General features: G+C 39.3%; 2 protein-coding genes across 5 annotated transcripts in view; one reads left to right on the top strand and one right to left on the bottom strand.

Moving 5' to 3' along the window:
- LOC144087986 (heparan sulfate glucosamine 3-O-sulfotransferase 2-like) overlaps positions 1-21,274 on the bottom strand; it is a 186,729-nt gene that overhangs the window by 56,290 nt on the left and 109,165 nt on the right. For all 4 annotated transcript variants that reach the window (XM_077618154.1, XM_077618153.1, XM_077618152.1 and 1 more), the window contains 2 exons: positions 2,582-2,649; positions 156-263 (listed from right to left, as the gene is read on the bottom strand). The gene's annotated coding sequence lies outside the window, so the exon portion shown is untranslated. The remainder of the gene's footprint in view (positions 1-155; positions 264-2,581; positions 2,650-21,274) is intronic.
- The window catches only part of LOC144087989 (heparan sulfate glucosamine 3-O-sulfotransferase 4-like), a 70,585-nt gene that overhangs the window by 1,362 nt on the left and 47,949 nt on the right, over positions 1-21,274 (top strand). The gene's annotated exons all lie outside the window — the stretch shown is intronic.

Below are 21,274 nucleotides of genomic sequence, written 5' to 3'. Positions count from 1 at the left end.
GGCTCTAATAGTCTTGATTTTTATATTTTGGGAACATGCATCAGTGAGAAAATGTTTAAGGACAAAATCCGTCAACTTGCACAATAATTGGTCGAATATCCTGGTAGTACATGGAAAGTTTCTGAAAAGTTTTATGTAAGAATGGAAATGCGTACCTATTTTTGTTGTTGATTGTTCCAAGAGTTAAGTTAGGCAGTCAGTCCTTGTCTGGTACATCTTGACTTTAATGGTTCCATCACAGTCATTTTGGAGTCCAAAAATCACTGGAAAAGGAAAGGTTGCATCTTAGAATATACTTTGCACAAAGGGGTTACCTTAGATTCTGGTAATTAGCCCATAGGGGAACATGAATATGTAGACTTCTGCAAGTTATGTGCAAAACTGTCTTTTCGCAAGTCACCTTCAAAAGTTCTGCTAAGACACTTGGATTTAAAAATTTGGGTCCGTTTTGGAAAATGTCGAAAAGTTTCTTTATATGAGGGTGAAGGGGTGCGAACTTTAAGGTGTAATTCATCTTGTTGGTGGCATTTATACATTTGCCCTTTGGAAAAGCTGCAAATAGTTGCCCGAAAAAATGCCTTGACAATTTTGGACACCCAATATGTGATGAATGAGTATCAATTATGCAATGAAGAGAGTCCTATTGTTTTTATTCTTAATTCTGCGATCAAGCTGCATATTGTAGCATTAGCGCCACCTAGTGTTATGGACAACAGAAGTCCGATAATACTCAAAACGTGACGTAACGACAGAGTATAGCGTTGCCAAGATGGAGGAGTTTTCTCCAAAAATCAGTTGATTCAGGTTGGATTTTGCACAAAACAGAATTGAAAACATATTGCTTCCAACTAGCACAATAATATGATATTGAGCGCGCTGTAATTCTTGAGCCTTGTGTGTTCTGACAAGAGCATTCGAGAGCACTAAAGCTACTTGACTTTAAAATTGTCAAAAGCACAATGTCTCCTTTAAAGTAGAGCTATGCACTATGTCTCAATAATGAGCTGTTTGTTTAAATCCCCACATGAAATTCAAGTTATTCAACTACAAGAGCATTTTACATTCTGTACTGTGCAGAATTCTCTCATGTCGGGCCAACGCTTTTCCCACTCGAATGTGTGTGTGCGTGTCCAAGGATGTGTGCGCGTGTTTACGCTTCTTTTCATGAGCCTCGCCGCCGCCGCCGCCGTTGCTGACATTCACCCCGACTGCAGCTTTATTAGCTAGAAAAGAAGCTTGTATATCATCGCCGTGTTTGCCAGCGTAGGGGGGGAAAATAAATAAATTTGAAGGTTCACTCGTGGTCAGCCGGTCACGGCTCATTCGGACAACGCTTACGTATTAATGATGATGTGCGACCGTGGGAACTGGAATTTATTTTTTGGGCAAATGGAGTCAATGAGATGGCGAGAATCGCTTGTTGTTAGTTATTTGTTTTGGGTTTTTTTTTTCTGGGTGAAGCCAGTCTGTTGCTGTCGTTGCCCGGGCATCTGTTTGTCTGCCGGCGTTGACACGCTTTTGGCTCCAAGTTTGGCCTCTGTTAATGCAGCATCTTTCATGAGGTGCAAGAGAGGCTCATTACGCCGTGAACATGCCATGCTTACATGAATAAATGTGACTTTTAGGGCCCATCAAATAAACAAATCCCTTAAGAGGCTTTCCATTTAACTCCAAATCTGTCGCTGTCCAGCACCAAATGTTAATGGCATCCCGTTGTTGTGTGCTGATCACTTGTTGCTAGGTAGAATTTGGGTTTACTTGCTTCGTCAAGTTACATATTTAATAGATTATTCTCTATGCTGATTTTCTTTGAGCGATGCTCCAATTTTAACCCATTCATGCACAATTCATAATTATAATTTAATGCTTACAGCAGGGGTGTCAGACACGGGTTGGTTCGCGGGCCGCTTTAATGTCAACTTGATTTCACGTGGGCAGGACCATTTTAGATATAATTAGATTTTTTTTTTTTTTTATAAATGGATTAAAAGAACTGGATTAAAATCCCTGAATATTCAGTATTTTTAGATTTTACAAAATGATCTGAAAAAATTGATTAAAAAAAATACAATTATTGATTTAAAAGGGGGAAAATCAGGAAATTTAATATACATCTAGATTCTTCATTTTAATTTGATCCTAAAACAGAAAGTCGGCACTCATGATTTACTTTCCCGGGCCACACAAAATAATGCGGCGGGCCACATTTGGCCCCCGGGCCACCACTTTGACAGATGTCGCTTACAGGGTACACCTTTAACTCATTAGCTGCATGTCATCGAGTAAATACTACAAAACCAAATTTAAGAGTGTTATTCAGGGTCATGAGAACTGTGGATTCCTCTTTTTAGTATTATATTTTTCTTGACATTGTATTGATTCATAAATTATTAACGAGAAAATACACAAATGGTTAGTAATTAAATTTATGATTTAAGTGAACAAAAATATTCACTTGGCCTACAAAGGCTTAAAGCTTTTAAGTCGTTTAAATAGTCATTTGCTCTTAATGTACTTAATTTTTGAAGAGCTCACCATTGTAGTGACCCTAATCCGTAAAAGAGTTAACAAAAAAACGTACCTTTTTCTGTTTTTGTGCTATCTGGTGACATCTATGCATCAATGTTGAACTTGGGGAAGGAGCTTCACCTGAAAATATATTTAAAAATATATATATTTGATTAGCTGCCATCATTTGTCATTTATAGGCAATCAAAATCCCAATCTTGCATCAATAATTTATGATTTTCCTAATTAATAGCGTGTTGCATTCAGGAAAAGGCAGATTTTCCAGTCTCTTTTATTAACAGGTCAGAACAAGCGCCAGCAGATGATTGCATCATCACAGTTTTGTTTTGTTTTTTAACGTGTCCAATTCACAGATGAAAAGAATTGATGCGGAACATGTTGTTTGTGAATAATGCATTTTCATGCAGGTCTCCCTGGCTGCCTACGCCTGTGTGAATTTACGTGCACTTAACGGTCACAGGTTGACAATCGGTTACAGATGTGGGCTACCATTTGACATTGGGACGCTTCAAAGGAACTCGTAAATTTAAGGCACCGACACCTGCTAGGCAATTTGACACAAATGATAAGTACAATTGGACGCCAAAACATCATCAGTGTGTTTAGCACACAGATTTGGAGTATGTGTTAAACTGCTGTTTCTATGCCATTTTCTTGATGACGAAAATTTCCACCCTTGAAGGAAGACAGGTCCATAAATATTGGAACCATGACACTATAATTATAAATCTATCACAGTAGATTTGAAATGCCCATAAAAATTATTTGAAAATCTGAATGTCTTTTTCCAGGATTAAATCATAAGTATAAGAATGCCCTACTATTCACAATCAACATGAAAATGACATTCCCGAAAATGTGAGCATAAAAAATGACAAATATTTAGAATTAATTGGGAAAGAACAGGTTAGCGTTTCCCTTTTTGAGTTTAATTATTGCAAAATAATGAATAATTGAAGCTTGTTGTGGTTTGGGCGTCCTCAAACGGTCCCTACATTGGCGACTGCTACCTTTTTTTTCAGCTCTCATGGACATTTGTCTCTGTGTTTTGGGATTAATTAGCAATGTAGAACTATCTTTACTATGCACAGAGGATTTCCAGCCAACTGGCGCTTGGAACGTTCTAAGAGCGGCGCTACTGCCGTGAGGATTCCAACTCATCTCCTCTCCTGAGCATGACTCAACCTCACTCCACCTAACCATCTACCACAGTTAATCAGAAAAAAACCTAGAGATTTACACGCATCAGAGTTTAATTCCACATTTAAGCGACTCTCCGGCCTTTATTTTCATTTGAGCCCGTTTCTTCGGATCACCTTCAACAGTCCTCCGAGATCAGAGAAGGGACGAAAAGTATTCTAGGCCGTTTTTGACGCGAAACCCCGTCGCAAACCCTTTTCGAACAAATAACGCCGTTCCGGATAATCCCCGTCTTGCGCTCCAAAAATCATGTGTGACCACATCGCATAATAGGGGCAGGAGGCGAGAATTTCCCATCTGAATGGCGCGCAGATATTCTCATTCTGTCTTTTCAAAGGCTTTCACACTCTAGCGCTGAGGACACGGCATGCAATAATAAAAATGGAAGTCATTAAGAAATCTGACGTCTCCTCAAACATCCTGGCGGTCATTCGCAGGGAAATTGCAGTTAAAGGTTTTTACTTTAATATTCCAAAAGGGATTCTGCAGTCAAGGGCGTTAGACAACAGCTCGGTTATAAGTTTTCACGTGTGTGGAATTTGCGGCGTGTTCAATATTTATACCGCAGATAAATCATGCGACGGTGAACCAGAACAAAAAAGCAAGAGAGGTTTGCGAGCTCTAATATCTTTGTGTTATTAAAATGACATTTTAACCCCCCTGTGCAATAAAAAGCCGAGGGGCAAGCCTATAAATCTTTTACCCGGACCCCCACCTTCAGGGCTGCAAAGCAGCATTGAGAAATGACTTATCGATAGTTTCCTCCTCCGCCGCCATTAGTTCCAAAATACACTGTTTTTAGTCCAGAACACTACATTTTTACTGTTATTATTACAGGAGAACCTTTAGACTTTTCATTGGTTCAGTTTTTCTAAACGGTCTTAATTACGAAACCTGTTGATGACGATGTCTTCACACTGCGTGACATTTTTACAAAATTGAGCAATTTAAGACAGTGTGTCGGGCTGATTATTTCTAATCTTTTCAATGTTCTCGGTTGTTTCTCATTTTCTGTCTGTAGCAGACAGAAAATGAAAAATGACAACCCTGGTTACAAAAGGGATTTTTTTTTTAAATTGATAGTTTAAAAAGGGATTTCCGAATAAACTCTCCCGCCAGAAAAAGTTCACTCGAAGATTTGTATCTTGTAGTTGTGTCTGAATGTGCTTTTTAAGCAGATATTCAATTTCAGGATGTCCTGGAGTAGGCTCCAGCACCCCTTGTTAGGATAAGTGGCATTAAAAATTGGTTCGTGGGCCGCTTTAACGTCAACTTGATTTCACGTGGGCCGGACCATTTTAGATATAATATTTAGATTTTTTTTTAAATAAATGGATTAAAAGAACTGGATTAAAAGCCCTGAATATTCCGTTTTTTATAGATTTAAAACAATGTTTATTTTAGCTTTTTTTAAAATATATTTTTAGATTTTACAAAATGATTTTTTAACTAAAAACAGAAAAAAATGATTAAAAAGATTACAATTATTGATTTAAAAGGGGGAAAATCAGGAAATCTAATATACATCTATATTGTTCATTTTAATTTGCTCCTAAAACAGAAAGTCGGCACTCATGATTTACTTTCCCGGGCCACACAAAATGATGCGGCGGGCCAGATTTAGCCCCCGGGCCGCCACTTTGACACGTGCTGTACATGATAATACACCAGGAACTGTTTTCTCCACCTCAGAAATAGCCATTTTCACCTTTGCAAACTACAAATTGACTACAACATCCACCACACAGACAAAACTGAAGCTATGCTAAGCTCATGTCAACATTTGCAAGTGACATATTTCCTGAATGACCTGTCATAAGCCTTCACTCTCGTTCTTGACAATCATGGCAGTCTTACGTTGAAATAAAGTGTGAGTTAGCATTTAAGAGAAAGAATAAAAGGGATGTCTCAGAACGAGTTGTGCAATTGCCAAGAAGTAAGCGCCGTCTTGCAAGCCCCGAGTGGCACGTAACAAAACTTTTCTTCAGCAGCGTAGCGTAGCGCTTCTCAAGCACGGGAAAAGAAAGCGATTGAGTCTATGTGGGATTCAGGAGATATAACAGTTCATTCATGGCAAGGCTGTCAGTGGATTGTGCGACGGTCGAACAGTATGTGCTCGGGAACGCAATCTATGGTCAGGACGCAATTGCCTGGGTGACAGCGAGGAGATGGATTCAATTGTGTAGCCCGGCAGCAAAAGGTCTAAATCCAGTGTTTATCCTGAGCTTAGCTCCACTTTTCTTGACCTCAGCGGCTTCTCTCGCACAGGGACCGAATGACTATACGGTAGGGCCGCGTACATCCCTTGAGTGGTTGCTGGCCGTCAATTCCAGTTGGATCTGTACGCGGCTGGTCTTTCCCCAACGTGGAAGGGAATCTGTCGAGGTCTGATAAGACAGTGGCAGGGCTCAGCGGGACGCAGGCGCTGGCTGCCGTCGTGGAATTCCAATTTGATTTCTCTAGCGTGCCACGGGACACAGGAGAACGCCACATTTACATGCATTCTTTTCCTACGACATCGCCTTCCACAAACATGTTGGGACTTCATTATGGACAAGCGCCATTGTTGTTGGTTTTGGATCAAGACCATATGTACACAGTAAACAGTAACTGTATTATGAAGATGGACAGAATGTATTTGTATGTGTCGTTTCCCGATGCAGCATCTCATGCACTATTTGGTTTCAATTGCTTAGCATTCCTGAAAATAAAACTTTATACCCATCCCATAATATCATTTTTCCACTTCAACTTATACAGAGGCTGCAACTGTATATACGTATACGGAATAGGCTGACATCCATCCAATAAGCTCCTTGATGGTGTAGTGCAAGGGTGTCAGACTCGCGGGCCACATTAACGTCAATTCAGTTTCACCTGGGCCAGACCATTTTAGATATAATATTTAGATTTTTTTTAATAAATGGATTAAAATAACTGGATTAAAAGCCCTGAATATTCAGTTTTTTTTATAGATCTAAAACAATGTTTAGTTTAGATTTTTTTTAAATATATTTTTAGATTTTACAAAATGATTTTTGAACTAAAAACAGAAAAAAATGATTACACATTTTACAATTATTGATTTAAAAGGGGGAAAATCAGGAACTTTAATATACATCTATACTCTTCATTTGAATTTGATCCTAAAACAGAAAGTCAGCTCTCATGATTTACTTTCCCGGGCCACACAAAATGATGCAGCGGGCCAGATTTGGCCCATGGGCCGCCACTTTGACATGTGGTGTAGTGGTTAGCTGGCCTGACTTCTGTGCGGGCAAACGTGGAATTGATTCCGGCTCAATGGCGCTATGATTGGGAGTCCGAATAGTTGTCTGTCTCTTTGTACCCTACGGCTGACTGGCGACCATTCTAGGGTGTAGTCGGCCTTTTGCCCCAAGTCAGTTGGGATAAGGTCCAGCAACCCCCAAACGGCAAGAAAGATTGTTTTTTTGCAAAAACGGATTTCATCTTAAAATGTAAAGCGCACCAGTGTTCGCACTAGTTAGGCAGACACGGGTGCTTAGCAACCCTCCTCTCGCACAAATTACACGCATGAAGGAAATGTTTGGCCAAATGTGTGTTTTGAAGGGCATTTAATTGCAGCTTGGATAATGTTCCATCTCTTCAAGAGTAGCGGTTGGCAAGCAACGTCATTCTGTTCCTATCGTCGCGTCTGTCCATCTGCCGGTGCTTTAGTCAGATCATATTTATCGAGTGGATGGACGGGCGTGACATTTACAAGAGGGTTTCATTCAAATAAAGATTATGTACAGACACGCACGCGGAAAACTTGTACCGATATCTAGAATTAGCGGGTTGAATGCACAACATGCAACGATTGAGCACAGAGAAGGAAGTGGATCAGCTGGTAAGAATATTTTTGTTTTAAACAGTTGTCAAGAATAACATTGGGAACTGTCGCCAAAACTAAGCTCGTAAAAAAAATCAGAGTTTTCTATTTTCAGGTGATGATTTATTCGTTTTTTAATCGCTCTGTAAGAGTAAGATATGCCCAAAATGCATTACATAAGCGATATTTTTTATTGTAATTTTTTTACATTATTTCAATTTATTTTGAATACTTTTGACAAGATTCGATCATTTACTTGGAAAGTAAAAAGACGTGATCGCTTGACTTTAATTCTACTGTCGGTATTAATTCCTAATGACAAAACAGTCTGAATTTTGGCAACTGAGTTGATGCTATTTTTTCTTGGATTTTGGATGATTACAAAAACAAAAAAAGGAAGAGTAAAGGTAAACCAGGCTGTGAAATTTTTGGTTGTCTAATCTGACATCTCACTTGATGTGATACAAAGTTAAGGCAGTTAAAACACAGTCAAAAAAGTGTTAGAGAAAAGCTTTAGAAAAGCCTGAATGGGCAGAAAAATCTTTGACGTTTGAGGTTTAGTGCTACTTTAGCTACATCGTGTTTTTTTCCACTTGTCCTTGTTGATCCGACTCCTAACGAAATGAGGGTCATAAAAACGCCAACGAAAACATTACAGTTGAAATTAAGGATAATGGTTAAAACGTGTTATATTAGTGCTAACCTGAATTTGCCATTCAGTTTCGTCTTTCTTCTTGCGTGTCGGTGAGTTTTTGTTTGGACTCAATAGAGCTTCAAATTTGCTCTGAGATGAATGGGTTTGATCTTATTGTGCTTCCGGAGAGTCTTCGGAAGGAGCAATAAAAGTCTCCAGCCCCTTTTTGCATATTGATGTGAATAAAAAGAAGAAGAAAAAAAAAAGTGTAGTTAATGGATATCGCCGTTTCGTCTTTTGGGCATGTTCCCAATTGATGTGCCATTCCGCTCTCACTCTGGCAGTCACGCTCGGATGCTTTCAAGTGAAGCTCTATTTTACTTTATTATTTTTTTTTCTATCCCCGTCTTCTAATAGCGTGCTAGCCGCGGGTTATGCTTTTTCCATCGCGGCTCACATCTACGTTATGTTTGTGTCCATCAAAAGCGATACAAGGTACACGTCTGGAAATGAAACCGACATGGCCCCCGCGTGTCAAATCGTGTACATTCCATACGGAAAATAAAAATCTACAGGATGACGTCATTTGGGTGCAAGCGAGGCAGAAACGCCGCCGCCTTCAACATACGGCCGCGTCTGGGAAAATATGTCTACCCTGGGACAAATGCATGTGCCAATCACACTTGTCAAGATTCCAATTTTCTCCCCACATCTTCACATGCAACGTATCTGCTTCGGGCGATGCTGTCTCATGACGCAAGCTCATGCATTTGATAAAAAAATGGAGAAAAAAAATATGACAGGAGCTGTGCCCGAGCCAAGATACAACAACTGTTGGGAATACGCTTCCGAGGTCTGTCCGTGAGCAGACTGCGTTGAGTAATAGGCCGAGGGACCCGGGTGCCATCACAAATTGTCCAATTACATGTCCGTATGGCTTTGACCATCGCGGAAGAAATTAAACCAAACACTGTTTGTGAAGAAAACAAGTGACTGCTTCAAATTTACAAACAGATATATTCCCTTTCTCTAGTAAATTAGTTAAAAGCTTAAAAGGGAGTTTGTAGCCGTATTCTTTCCATATTAAGTTAAAATTGTCAGCGTTAACCTGAAAAGCACGATTTGGCCGAGTTTGATAATTTTAACTTAACTATTAATGCTTGGAATGGTGCCAAGTAAGTAATTTAATTGAGTTGAACAAATTTACACTATATAAAATGTAAATTTGAGTCTGATAGTTCGTTTGTTTGCAGTGGACAATTTCAGTTATTATGGCCAAAGTGTACTCTTCATTCGCTGAAAATCACAATTTGAGTATGCTAATTTTTATTAAAACTTAACTACTAATGCTTGGAATAATGCCAAGTAAATAATTTAATTGAGTGGAACAATTTTACACTATATACATTGTAAATTTGAGTCTCTGACAGTTCATTTGTTTGCAGGGGACAATTTAATCGTAACGGAAACGAGACTTAAATATCATGTGACCAAGCCGGGAAACCAAATTCTTCGAGAATCATTGAGTACATTCGTAAATATGAGTTGATAGCATAAATGTTTTGACATGTATAACCAGTTTTAGGTTATGCTTGTTATTTGAGAAACATGGTAAAAAATATTTCCACGTTTGGTAAAGTCTGCTAACATCACTGTTATTGGCCAAAATGGCGAGTCCCTGAGATAATGAAAAATGTCTTACTTATTCTTCTCAAAACACAACTTTAATCGGAAGGTTTCCAATACGTTAGGTTTGTGAAAATATACATTTTGCATTTGTTTTCCTTTTCTACACATCTCATATCATAGAATTGTATAATATTTTACTGTAAATAGACAAGACCAGACGTCCGGTCGACCAAACGTCTTTGGACAAAACGTCCGAGTACCATATTCTTTGGTACAACCTCTCTATGTAGCATCCTATTTTTCCCCGCTTAAAACAGTCGTCTAGAAAACTCCAAAAGTGATCCAACTGAAACACACCAAACATTTGTACTGACTAAGAATTGCTTCTTGCATTGTCGCTGCAACGAACGAAGCGATACAAAGACATCGGTTGGAGGACAATGGCTTTAATTGTCAAGGTGCTTAGAGACTATTTAGTCACAAAAAAAATGCATCTTGCTCTCATTCTTCATAACTAACTCCATTAAACCGAGGTTCCAAAGACTCGAGAGGCGCGAGCTAATTCTCGTGTTAACGCCCTCGTGAGCAAGCGTGCAAAAAGCAGCACAATCCGATTGGCTGGCATGTCTGTTGCTGTCCATTGGCTTTCAAGATGCCTGGTGGCTTTGTGTTGTTTACTTATTCATGCTCCGCTCGCTCCCCCAACATCACCGCGGGGTGTTCCGTTCTACTCGTTTTAGCGCAGCGTGAGGCGATGTACTTGGTTGCCATCAACGGCGTTCCAAAGGCGGCCTATATACGCCGAGACGGACCCACGCTTTGAACAAGTGTTGTGACGGTTGCGGACTAGGCGTGATATAGATTGAATTAGTCCGAGACATTTTCGGTCACTGATTAGCAAGGCATTTTCATCATCTTTGTTCAGCTTGGAAAATTTCCATTGTTATATACTCCGTTTCATGTTTGTAGTCAGCAGTCAAAAATCGTTTATGAACCGAGAGTTGTGTTTTTGAACAGATTGTCCTGCACTGAGACGGTTCTTCCCTCGTGGACATTTTCATACTATATGCTCATATCAATTATTCACCGCTCGCCCTTGTAAAATTAAATCAATATTGAATTGTGGTTTGGAAGCAGGGTAAACTGGTCGCACTTTTTAGTACAAAAGGCGCTTGAGGGCAGAAGGCGGCATTGAAAGAGTCTGCCTCTCGTTGCCAGTGTTTGCTCTTCTCTTTAAGGTCGACTTCATTCCGAATCGCTCTCATTTCCCAGTGCTGGTCGGCGCTTGTAGAAAATCACATGGGCCGATCATCTCGACTCATTTCCCTACAAATGTGCTTTTTTATAGCAGCAACGCAGCGTGAAATTTTGTAATCAATCTTTAATATTCCTGCTGAGCATTATTTGGCTTGGTAATGGCAACGCACAAACTATCCCTCTCATAACACTGGACTGAATTAAAAGCTTTTGCTAATTGCGTAGTTCCATTGCAGACAATGACACAAATGGAACAAGTGCTCATTAGCAACCGGCACGCGGATAAGCCTAAAATAATTTTGCGGTTTGATTGAGGGCGCAAAATTAAAACTTTTTGATGCATTAGCCTCCAGATGTCATGTCTTGATGGTTCACAGTACCCTGCTAAGATTCAAGTTCTGTTTTTAAGGCTTTTATGACTGAACAACTGTGCAGTTACCGGCATCAAGCTTTTAAAATAATTTCATTTCACGGCATTAGGATGGGCAAACTGGAGAAGTACTATTTACTTTACACAAGAACAGGATGAATTGGTGCATTGCCAATTTACCTAGCAAGAGAAAGCACTTTAAAGGTACTGAACAAACTATGTAGTTTGTTGACTAACCATTTTTAAAATCACATTTTTTGGTGTATTCAAAAAGGTAAAACTCATCCAAGTTTGTTTCCCAATCAACCACATTTTCTCGCATATAAGCCGTATTTGTAACAAAAAAAGATGACTAAATTGAGGGTACGGCTGATATGTGCACAAATTAGACTTGACATGCACGAAACTGCAAGGTGACGAAGCCAAAACGGCATAATGAAAGACAATACGGCCGATACGCTAATTTGTTTCAAAATAGAGAAAGGAGATCCACCGCAGATCCTTCCTCCCATCAGCTGTCAGGCTCTTTAACAAAACAAATGGCTGAGTGCTAAGACCTACCGTATGTATCTGTGTATGTATGTATATATGTGCTTATATATATGTGTGTGTGTGTGTATATATATATATATATATATATATATATATATATATATATCAGCAACATGCTTATTTATTTATATATCTATTCATGTATTTATTTATTAACTTACTTATTACCTATCTATTTATGTCTAAAATGCCTTTCCTATTTCTGCATCCTCACCCTCTTGCTACTGTGACAACGAAATTTCCCGAATACAGCATGAATAAAGTTATCCAACCCAATAAACAGATAAAATGCTAAACAAAATGTATTTTGATGTTTATGAATTTAGGAAAACTCACTTGTGCCTGACATTGCTCGCTCTGGGCGCCACCATTTTACATGAGAAAAATTACGGTAATCAAACAAAGGTTTGTTTAACGTATTCAAGCCTAGCTATCTGCTCTTCCCCCGTCTAACCCAGATTCCTAACTACGAATCGACATTTTTCCCCGGCCATCCATTTCCCTTAAAACACCTGCGGAACACGGCTGGTAACTCTGCGCAACTTCCTGATTGATTGGCGTAATGAACGTGAACACGCTGCTTTTTCTTCTGGACTCAAGGTCAATTTTCTAGCAGCCCAAAAGCCGCATCCTCATCAAAGGACCTATTTAGCATGAAAGCGTTGCACGGCCGAGGTGACGAGGTGGACGCCGTAACTAATAGCTTGATTTAATTCAATTTATTGCCTTCGTACGAGACACGCCGTTCCCTGAAATTCATTTTTTTTAAACTGAAGAGGAAGAGATTAAGGCTCTTGCGAGTGGCCACACTGCTCCCACATGTCATGCTGGATTTGGCCAGGCCGGATAGCGACGTGTATAAATCCGCAGAACTAAATGAATATAGGTCCGTGGTGAAATGGCACTGGCAAGCCTGTTTGGTACAAGGCTTCTCAATCTCACGGGTTGGGCTATGCTCGACCCGGCTGGGAATTCATCATAAATGAAGGCTTTGTCAACACGTCCGCAGGGGAAAAAGCTTTTGGAATTCAGCGTGGCAGCCCAAAGGAACATCGTAGCCAGTAGACTACCTCCGTTAGCATGAAGCGTTGGCGGATTTCCCTTTGTTTTTAAAAGTGCTGGACACATTCATATTAACAGGGACTTACAACAATAGTGACTTAATATAGAACTACAAAGTACTTTGTAACCAAAATTAATACTGTCCAAATTGCTTTTGCATTTTGATGACATAAATCCAGTATACATCTCAAGCATGAGATAGAATATCATATTTATTTGATCATAATAGTGTTTAGCATTATGATCTGTTTTCTTTACACCTGTTGCTGGTTGGCTAAAATATTCATTTTATTTAATGTTAAAGTTTGATTAGACATAAAATTACAAATGTGATGCCTAACTTACGGCATGTGTCATTTCCCCCATTTTATGATAATTATTAGCCACAATTAAATTCATGACATCATCGAGACAAGATCATTCCATGCCAACCTTTACAATTTAAATGGATTTTATGTTTATAACTGTTAATAGCAGTTAAAGAGCAAAAGACTACTAACAACATAATAATCCTGAGGTACTTTGCGAAAAATATTTACACAAATAAAACAAACAAAATGCCCACCGTATTTTGCCGTTTAATATACCCAGGTATATTAAATGATTTTTGCTTTTTTGAGCCTCCCGTTTGTGCGCCATTTAATATACCCCTGCCGTTTAATATAAATCCTTGCCGTTTAATATATACTCGGGTATATTAATTGGGGGGGTATATTAAATAGCAAAATACGGTAGGGATAATATACAAGTCAGAAAAGTCAATCATAAGAGCTCAATTTATCACGTTACATCATTTCTTCTATACTTTTATCTAATCCAGAGGTATATATAAAAATACATACAGTACATTGTGTACGATATATTTACACTAGTGACGAAAATTTACACGTCAGGAAATCTCAATCAAGGGAGCTCAAATGATAACATTGGACTGTTTATTTATGAGAACCAATTATTGAAACGTAATTTCTTCGCCACCTTATTTTGCCGCAAAACTAATTTGCCCAAAAAATGTTTTTGCTAATAACTCTCCTATTTGCCTGGAAAGCTTAGTTCGAATTGGAGGAAACAATACATTTGCATGTGCTATTTTCCCCTTCTTAATTTCCAAGGAATGCGAGAAAGACTCGACACAAAATGAGGTGACTTGGACGCGACTTGCTTGCAAAAATATGCGATCCTAGCCTACATTGTTGCGCTCTCGACAAGTCCCAACGTATTGGGCTGCAACCAACATTGTTTCCGATTACCATTTCCCACATTTGTGATACAATCTGGTGTACACAATTGAAGCACTCCCAGTTGCTGTGTTTCAAAAGCCCCTCGTCCCTCTCGCTCGCTCAGGTTTGGTTTCTCAACAAGCCCCTTTTTAACTGGAATAAACACAGGCAGGACGGCTACACGTTGACTCAACTCGACAAAGGCTTTCGGGCTTGTGAAAATTAATGTGCCATGATAATTAGTTCGGCGGCAGAGGAGGAAATTTTACACCTCGAGTTTGATCATATGTTGTGCAATTTGCCCCGGTTTAATGCACACGCTTTTTCTCATATTAGTCAACGCTTGTCGGGTTTGGCGTCTCAACAGATGGATTGGTGTAAAAAAAATAAGACACAATGGCAGCTGTCTGCTTTAACAGGTGTTTGATTGAGCGGATCTTTTGGACTGGTGTCTTTCTCGATTGTAAGTCACGTGATGATCATGTATTGCAGGGGTGTCAGACTCAGGTTGGTTCGCGGGCCGCGTTAACGTCAACTCGATTTCATGTGGGCCTGACCATTTAAGATATATTTAGATTTATTTTTGTAAATGGATTAAAAGAACTGGATTAAAAGCACTGAATATTCAGTTTTTTATAGATCTAAAACAATGTTTATTTTAGCTTTTTTATATATATTTTTAGATTTTACTAAATGATTTTTGAACTAAAAACAGAATAAAATGATTAAAAAATTACAATTATTGATTTAAAAGGGGGAAATCAAGAAATTTAATATACATCTATACTCTAATTTGATCCTAAAACAGAAAGTCGGCACTCATGATTTACTTTCCCGGGCCACACAAAATGATGCGGCGGGCCAGATTTGGCCCCCAGGGCACCACTTTGATACATGTGATGTATTGCTTAAACCAGCTGCCCAGTCAAATGGGATTGGACACCTACCACCATCACATGAACACCCAATTGCATCGTTTCAAGCTGAACGTAATTTGATGTCTTGATCTGTCAATGTCTGAACGAGTAAAACACGAAAAGTAAGAACATAAAGTTAAGAAATTTATGAACACAATAGCTCAATTTATCAGATTGTATCACTTTTGAGATCAGTTTCTTTATGTAAAAAAATACTGAAGTTTCCTAAATTAATTTGTGCATGATATCAAGTTTCAGCTAATGAGCTAATTGTTTAAGTGACGACTTCCATCTGCTGTTAAAGCTGAGAAGTGAAACATGAATGTAGGCTGACATTAATATTCTTGTGCTGGCCTTATTTAATGATATTTTCATAATTTGCTGGTAGCCAAAAGAATACTTAAAGTTTAAACAGTTCCAATATAATGAGAATATATCCGGAACCTCGGTCCTATTCACCGAGTGTCCACTAAACGGCAACAAGGAGGACGGCGTCATCAGCGTTTGTCTGTCCACTTAAAAAGTCATTAGCCCACCTTCAACAACTCTCGACGCAAGCCCACAACCTCGCCCACCTTCTCGCCTCGCTAGTTGATTGCAGGAACAAACTGTTTCCTGTTTAAATCTTCAAAGCGCAACACAAACCTTGAGCCTTCTTTTGGACAAATATAATTGCGTTCTCATTATTTAGCTTTCTTAAAAAAAATAAGGGAACATTTCTACCCAATAATACAGCTGTCAAAAGCCACCCTAAAAATATGTCATTCTAGAATAAAATGAGGCAAATTTTTAGCACTTTTAATGAGGCTCTGCCCACGTTCCAGGACTTTACGGTTTTTAACATTTCTTTTTTTCTTGTTGCATTGAAAGAACATCACAACATCTTTCAAAGCCTTTTTTTCTGTCAGCATTTCAAAGTTGATGGAGAATTTTCTGGGTAGAAAATGAATGCAATCATCTGACCTCCTGTTGTTGTCAAGCAATTAGCAAAAACGAACAAAAGCTCTGCAAGCACACTCAAGTATATATGTACGTACGGCTTTCAGAAATGCTTTGGATATGTCATTATTTAGTGTAAAATAATTGCATTCATTTAAATAGGGGGGTGCTGGGGCCTAGTGTGTAATTATAAAAGACAAATTGTATAGAACAGTAGTGATTACATGGGAATTTGACATTCTGTCAATGATTCCAATGGGCAAAAATGGCAGATTTGCATCAATATATGGACAAACTGAATAAATGGCATTTAACCTAATAGAATATTTAGAAAAAAGGCTTGGAATGAGCTGATGGCTACGACCAAGAAAATAGTCGAGAGGTATAATGATTAAGGATGTCCCTATTCCGATTACGTGATCGGAAATTGGCCCCGAGCACGTCCTTTTAAGGACTTAGATCAAAAAGATTGGTTGTTAAAGATTTTTTTAATTAAAGGGAAACAAAAAATGTACTATGGTGTCATTTTAGTGAAAAAAACGAGGTTTTTATTTTTTTTTTAATTAAAGAGAAACAAAAAAATGTACTACGTGTCATTTTAGTGCAAAAAAGTTTTTTTTATGAATTTCTTTTAATTAAAGAGAAACAACAAAGTGTGTACTATGCCTCATTTCTATTAGAAAAATGTTTTTTTAAAGATTTTTTAATTAAAGGTAAACAATTTTTTTTACTACGTGTAATTTTAGTGAAGAAAATGAGGTTTTTATGAATTTCTTTTAATTCAAGAGAAACAAAAAAAGGGTGTACTATGCCGCATTTCTATTGGAAAACATGTATTTTTTATTTTTTTAAGGGAAACAAAAAAAGGAATAAAAAGTGTACTATGCATCATTTCTATTGGAAAACTGTTTTAAGATTTTTATTTATTTAAGGGAAACAAAAAAGAAAAAAAAAGTGTGCTATGGGTCATTCCTATTGGAAAAATATGTATTTTTTAAAGCTGGTTTAACTGATTAAATAAGAAAATAATCTAAATGTACAAGGATGCTGTCAAATGGAAAAAAGTATTCAATAAAATGCGGATTGGGACTTGATATCGGCAGATCCTCAAGATCAGGTGACTGGAGTGCAAAAATATTTAATGGTAACAACTCTAGCAGGGACCCCCAAATTGATCCTTATTAGATTTGCATTCACTCACTTGACAAATGCAGTACCTTGATAAACATGATTAAATGTCTTTAAAGCTTCAGATAGCAAATACTCGCAACGTGGAAGCCCCCGATTGAGCGTGATGGATGTTTAATAATACATCTACTCATAGACAGCCTCGGGTGTGCGCGGGTGTGTATTTTATATATAACCTAGTTGAAATTCAGTAACGGATAAAATGAATAATTCTCATCTCAGAGATTAGCCTCCTTTTTTTGTGCTGTCGCCCGCTTTTCAGCAGATAAACATCAGATGTGATCCGATTTGATTGTCCTCATCCGCCGATACGGACGCCAAACGTCATTTTTGTTGTCAGCTCGCGTTTTGCTCAATTTGGCGCCGCGTCAACTTTGCCCAGCCAGCACCTTTCATTCAACGCGAACATAAACATGCCACCAATGCCCGAGCGACGCATGTGCGCACGGGTTTCGATTGAATGATATATTATCTTGCCTGCTGGCCTGTAACCGGGAATTTGTTTCTGCTCCATACTTTGAATGATGATGATGGCGACATGTCCTTTTTGTTTGGCTGAGATTAAAATATTGGCGTGTCGACAACGCCAAGATGTGACGCTGCTCCCTAAAATTGAAAGGCGACGGACTCATATGGTGCCAAAATGCATTGAAGTGGACTGATTTATATTTGCTTTTAAGCCTCTGTATGTAAAGTCTTTTTTTTCCACAGCGTTCAATGGAGGACATGTTGTATAATTCAACCGTGAGGACGTAAACCTCCTGGCAAGGTTTTCTGCTGGGAGGCCGAACGCGCGACACAAATTGCCCGGGACTAGATAAATAAATATATAAGTAAAGGGCATAAAAACATGAAGAACGCACGAGGAGGTGCGGTCATATATATTGTTTATGTACCATTAATATCTGGCAACATTGCCGCCCGTGCTCTTCTCTTCATGAAAGCGCCGAGCACACATCGCTTGGGGCTGTGCTCGTGCATGGAGATCGGCGCATTAAGTGCGATAGTGCAACTCGCGGAAAATAAAGAGGCAAGGCTTTTATTTATCTATGATGCATACTCATGCTTGGAGAGATTTCCCCTTTTGGATATCATTGTGTTGGATCCAATTGTGCATTATGTTGGAGTACAATAGTTATTTCATTCATTTTCTAAAACGTTTATCCTCACAAGGGTCGTGGGGGTGCTGGAGCCAATCCCAGCTGACTGCAGGTACCGTGTGGGGAATTGTTGGCCAGCCAATCGCAGGGCCCAAGGAGAGAAAAGGACAACCAATCATAGCTAGGGGCAATTTAGCGTAGAATTAGCCTAGCATGCGAGTTTTTGGTATGTGGGAGGAAACCGGAGTACCTGGAGAAAAGCCACGCAAGCTTGGGGAGAACATGCAAATGAACTGTGATCGAACCCACGACTCTAGAACTGCGAGGCCAACACGATAACCACCTTTCCACCGGTCTGACGGCAATCAACTTTTAAAAAAAAAGCTTTTATCCTATTAACCCTTTAGATGTGTATTTATGCTTCCGAAAAAATTCATTTTACTTATAAGAGATCGAACCCACGACTCTAGAATTGCGAGGCCAACACGATAACCACTCTTCCACCGGTCTGACGACAATCAACTTAAAAAAAAAGCTTTTATCCTAACCCTTTGGGTGTGTATTTATGCTTCCAAAAAATGCATTTTACTTCTAAGTGATCGAACCCACGACTGTAGAACTGCGACACCAACACGATAACCACTACACCACCGGTCTGACGACAATCAACTTTTAAAACACAAGCTTTTATCCTATTAACCCTTTGGCTGCGTATTTATGCTTCCAAAAAAATGCATTTTACTTATAAGTGATCGAACTCACGACTCTAGAACTGTCAGGCCAACACGATAACCACCTTTCCACCTGTCTGACGGCAATCAACTTAAAAAAAAAAGCTTTTATCCTATTAACCATTTGGCTGTGTATTTATGCTTCCGAAAAAATGCATTTTACTTATAAATATGAAGGTTCTACATCCTTCTTTTGCATATTTTTCTGATGTTGTTCCCACCCAAATATACCAATAATTTCTATATTTATTATGAATCTTTTTCTAGAAAAATGCAAATCTTTTGGTTGTTTAAATGCCAAGATAAATCCAATAAAATGTTATATTTACACGCCAAACTCTTCTGTTGAGGTCTGAGCCAGTTTTTTACAAGGGTACGTACGTACATAGAGTAGATAGTGCAATCCATTGCTGTGTCAAGCAAGAGATGGAATGGGAATTCAAGGACCGTAAAGACAAGCATGATTGCGCTTTTTTCTATATGGATAGTGAAGATGCACACGCCTCGAAAATGAAGCCTATTTTCTTCATGCTATTAAAAATGAATAATGTGCCAACATGGCCCTCGATCCGCTATGCAGGCAATGAACTCTGGATCCGCGGTGGGTTCGCTTGCAGATGTTAAAACGCATGAATTATGCAAAAGCCGGCTATTCCAATATTCACCACCACGTGTGATCGTCTCCACGGCGAGGGCGCCGCCGTTTCCCCATCCTGCCCCCGAAAAATAAATAATAATGCAAGCATGTCCAATTATGCAATTTTCACTTCAATCGCCGTAATCTCATTTGAAGCCGATTAAGTGCAAGCGAGGAATACTCGCGGGATACTTGCTCGGGTGAACAGATCTTGTGCGCACCGGAGGCATTGTTTAGCCATTAAACCGGGCCTCGTTCCAGGCTTAGAACTCGCAAAGAAATCCAGAATTAATTGGCGATACCAAAGCGGGGGCCTAAACAACTTTGCCCATCCGATGAGCCGGTTTTCATGTCTCGGCCCCCTCGATTCCCGTGCTAAGGTTTAGCTCCCAAGCGCAACGGTTTAACCCCCCGACCCACTTTTTCGCCAGGAATCTCCCAACTGGAATTTAAAGCGACGAGAGAGTAATTGAAAGATTGTGAGTGACGCGCCGATAATTGGGGTGCACCGCAAGTTCTCCGTCTTCTGTCCAGAATCCGAGGCCAGGGGCTTACTCAGCAGACACGCTGGCATTTTCCGCCAGGGTAATAACGTTCTCCAGTGACTTGTTTTAACCCCGTTTTGCAAGTCGCCCTTTGACGGGGCTGTCGGGGGGGTCCCGCGTTTGGGAAGCTGAGGCGAGGCACAGTGGGTGACTCAGTAGTGTGGCAACTTGGCAACGGCCATGTTTGCCCGTGAGCCAGTCCACGCTGTGCCACGTTTTGGCTACGACTCACAAATCATCGAGGCTATGATGTGCGTCGACGGCCACGCCGTGTCACTTAGATACTTGATTAGCGTGTCTGTCACTTTGCCTTATGCTAAACATAACTCCAGCCGTGTGAGTCAATTCGGGCTGCCCACGGGCACGCCGCTGATAAGCGGTCCGTCAAACTGACAGGCTGTCGTAACGCGTCAACAAATATGCAATTTCACCGGCGTATTTTTTCTTCTTTTATGTATATCAAGGATTTATTTACATGTGACATGCAATGTTTACTAAATGGAATGAGACAGTGAAGCGAATTCTTTTAGTATGGCAGGCGTTGTAGTCAAGACATTTGGGTTTGATATCGTAGAGATGAATCAGAAAATTTCAGGATGGATTTTGAGGTTACAAGTCATTTTGTTTAGCGTTTTATCGGTTTATCTTTTCTTTATTTTGAAATAAATGACCGCATTGGCCACATTGTCTGGTCGTTAAGGCGTACCCTCGATTCAGTCATCATTTTTTTATCCGACAAATGCGGCTTATATGCGAGTAAATACGATAATTTCAAAATTCATGTTGAATGCCAGTGCTGTTCAAACTAAGTTTGGTTTAACTTACTTTCCTACTTTTTAAAGATTGCATTGATGGCATTTCCAATAATGGGTTGACATTCATTTAGGGGATTTCAAGAAAACAATGTTTTT

The sequence above is a fragment of the Stigmatopora argus genome, chromosome 14 (assembly GCF_051989625.1).
Source record: "Stigmatopora argus isolate UIUO_Sarg chromosome 14, RoL_Sarg_1.0, whole genome shotgun sequence".
In the NCBI taxonomy this organism is placed as follows: Eukaryota; Metazoa; Chordata; class Actinopteri; order Syngnathiformes; family Syngnathidae; genus Stigmatopora; species Stigmatopora argus.
This window is presented reverse-complemented; position numbering and strand designations above follow the sequence as displayed.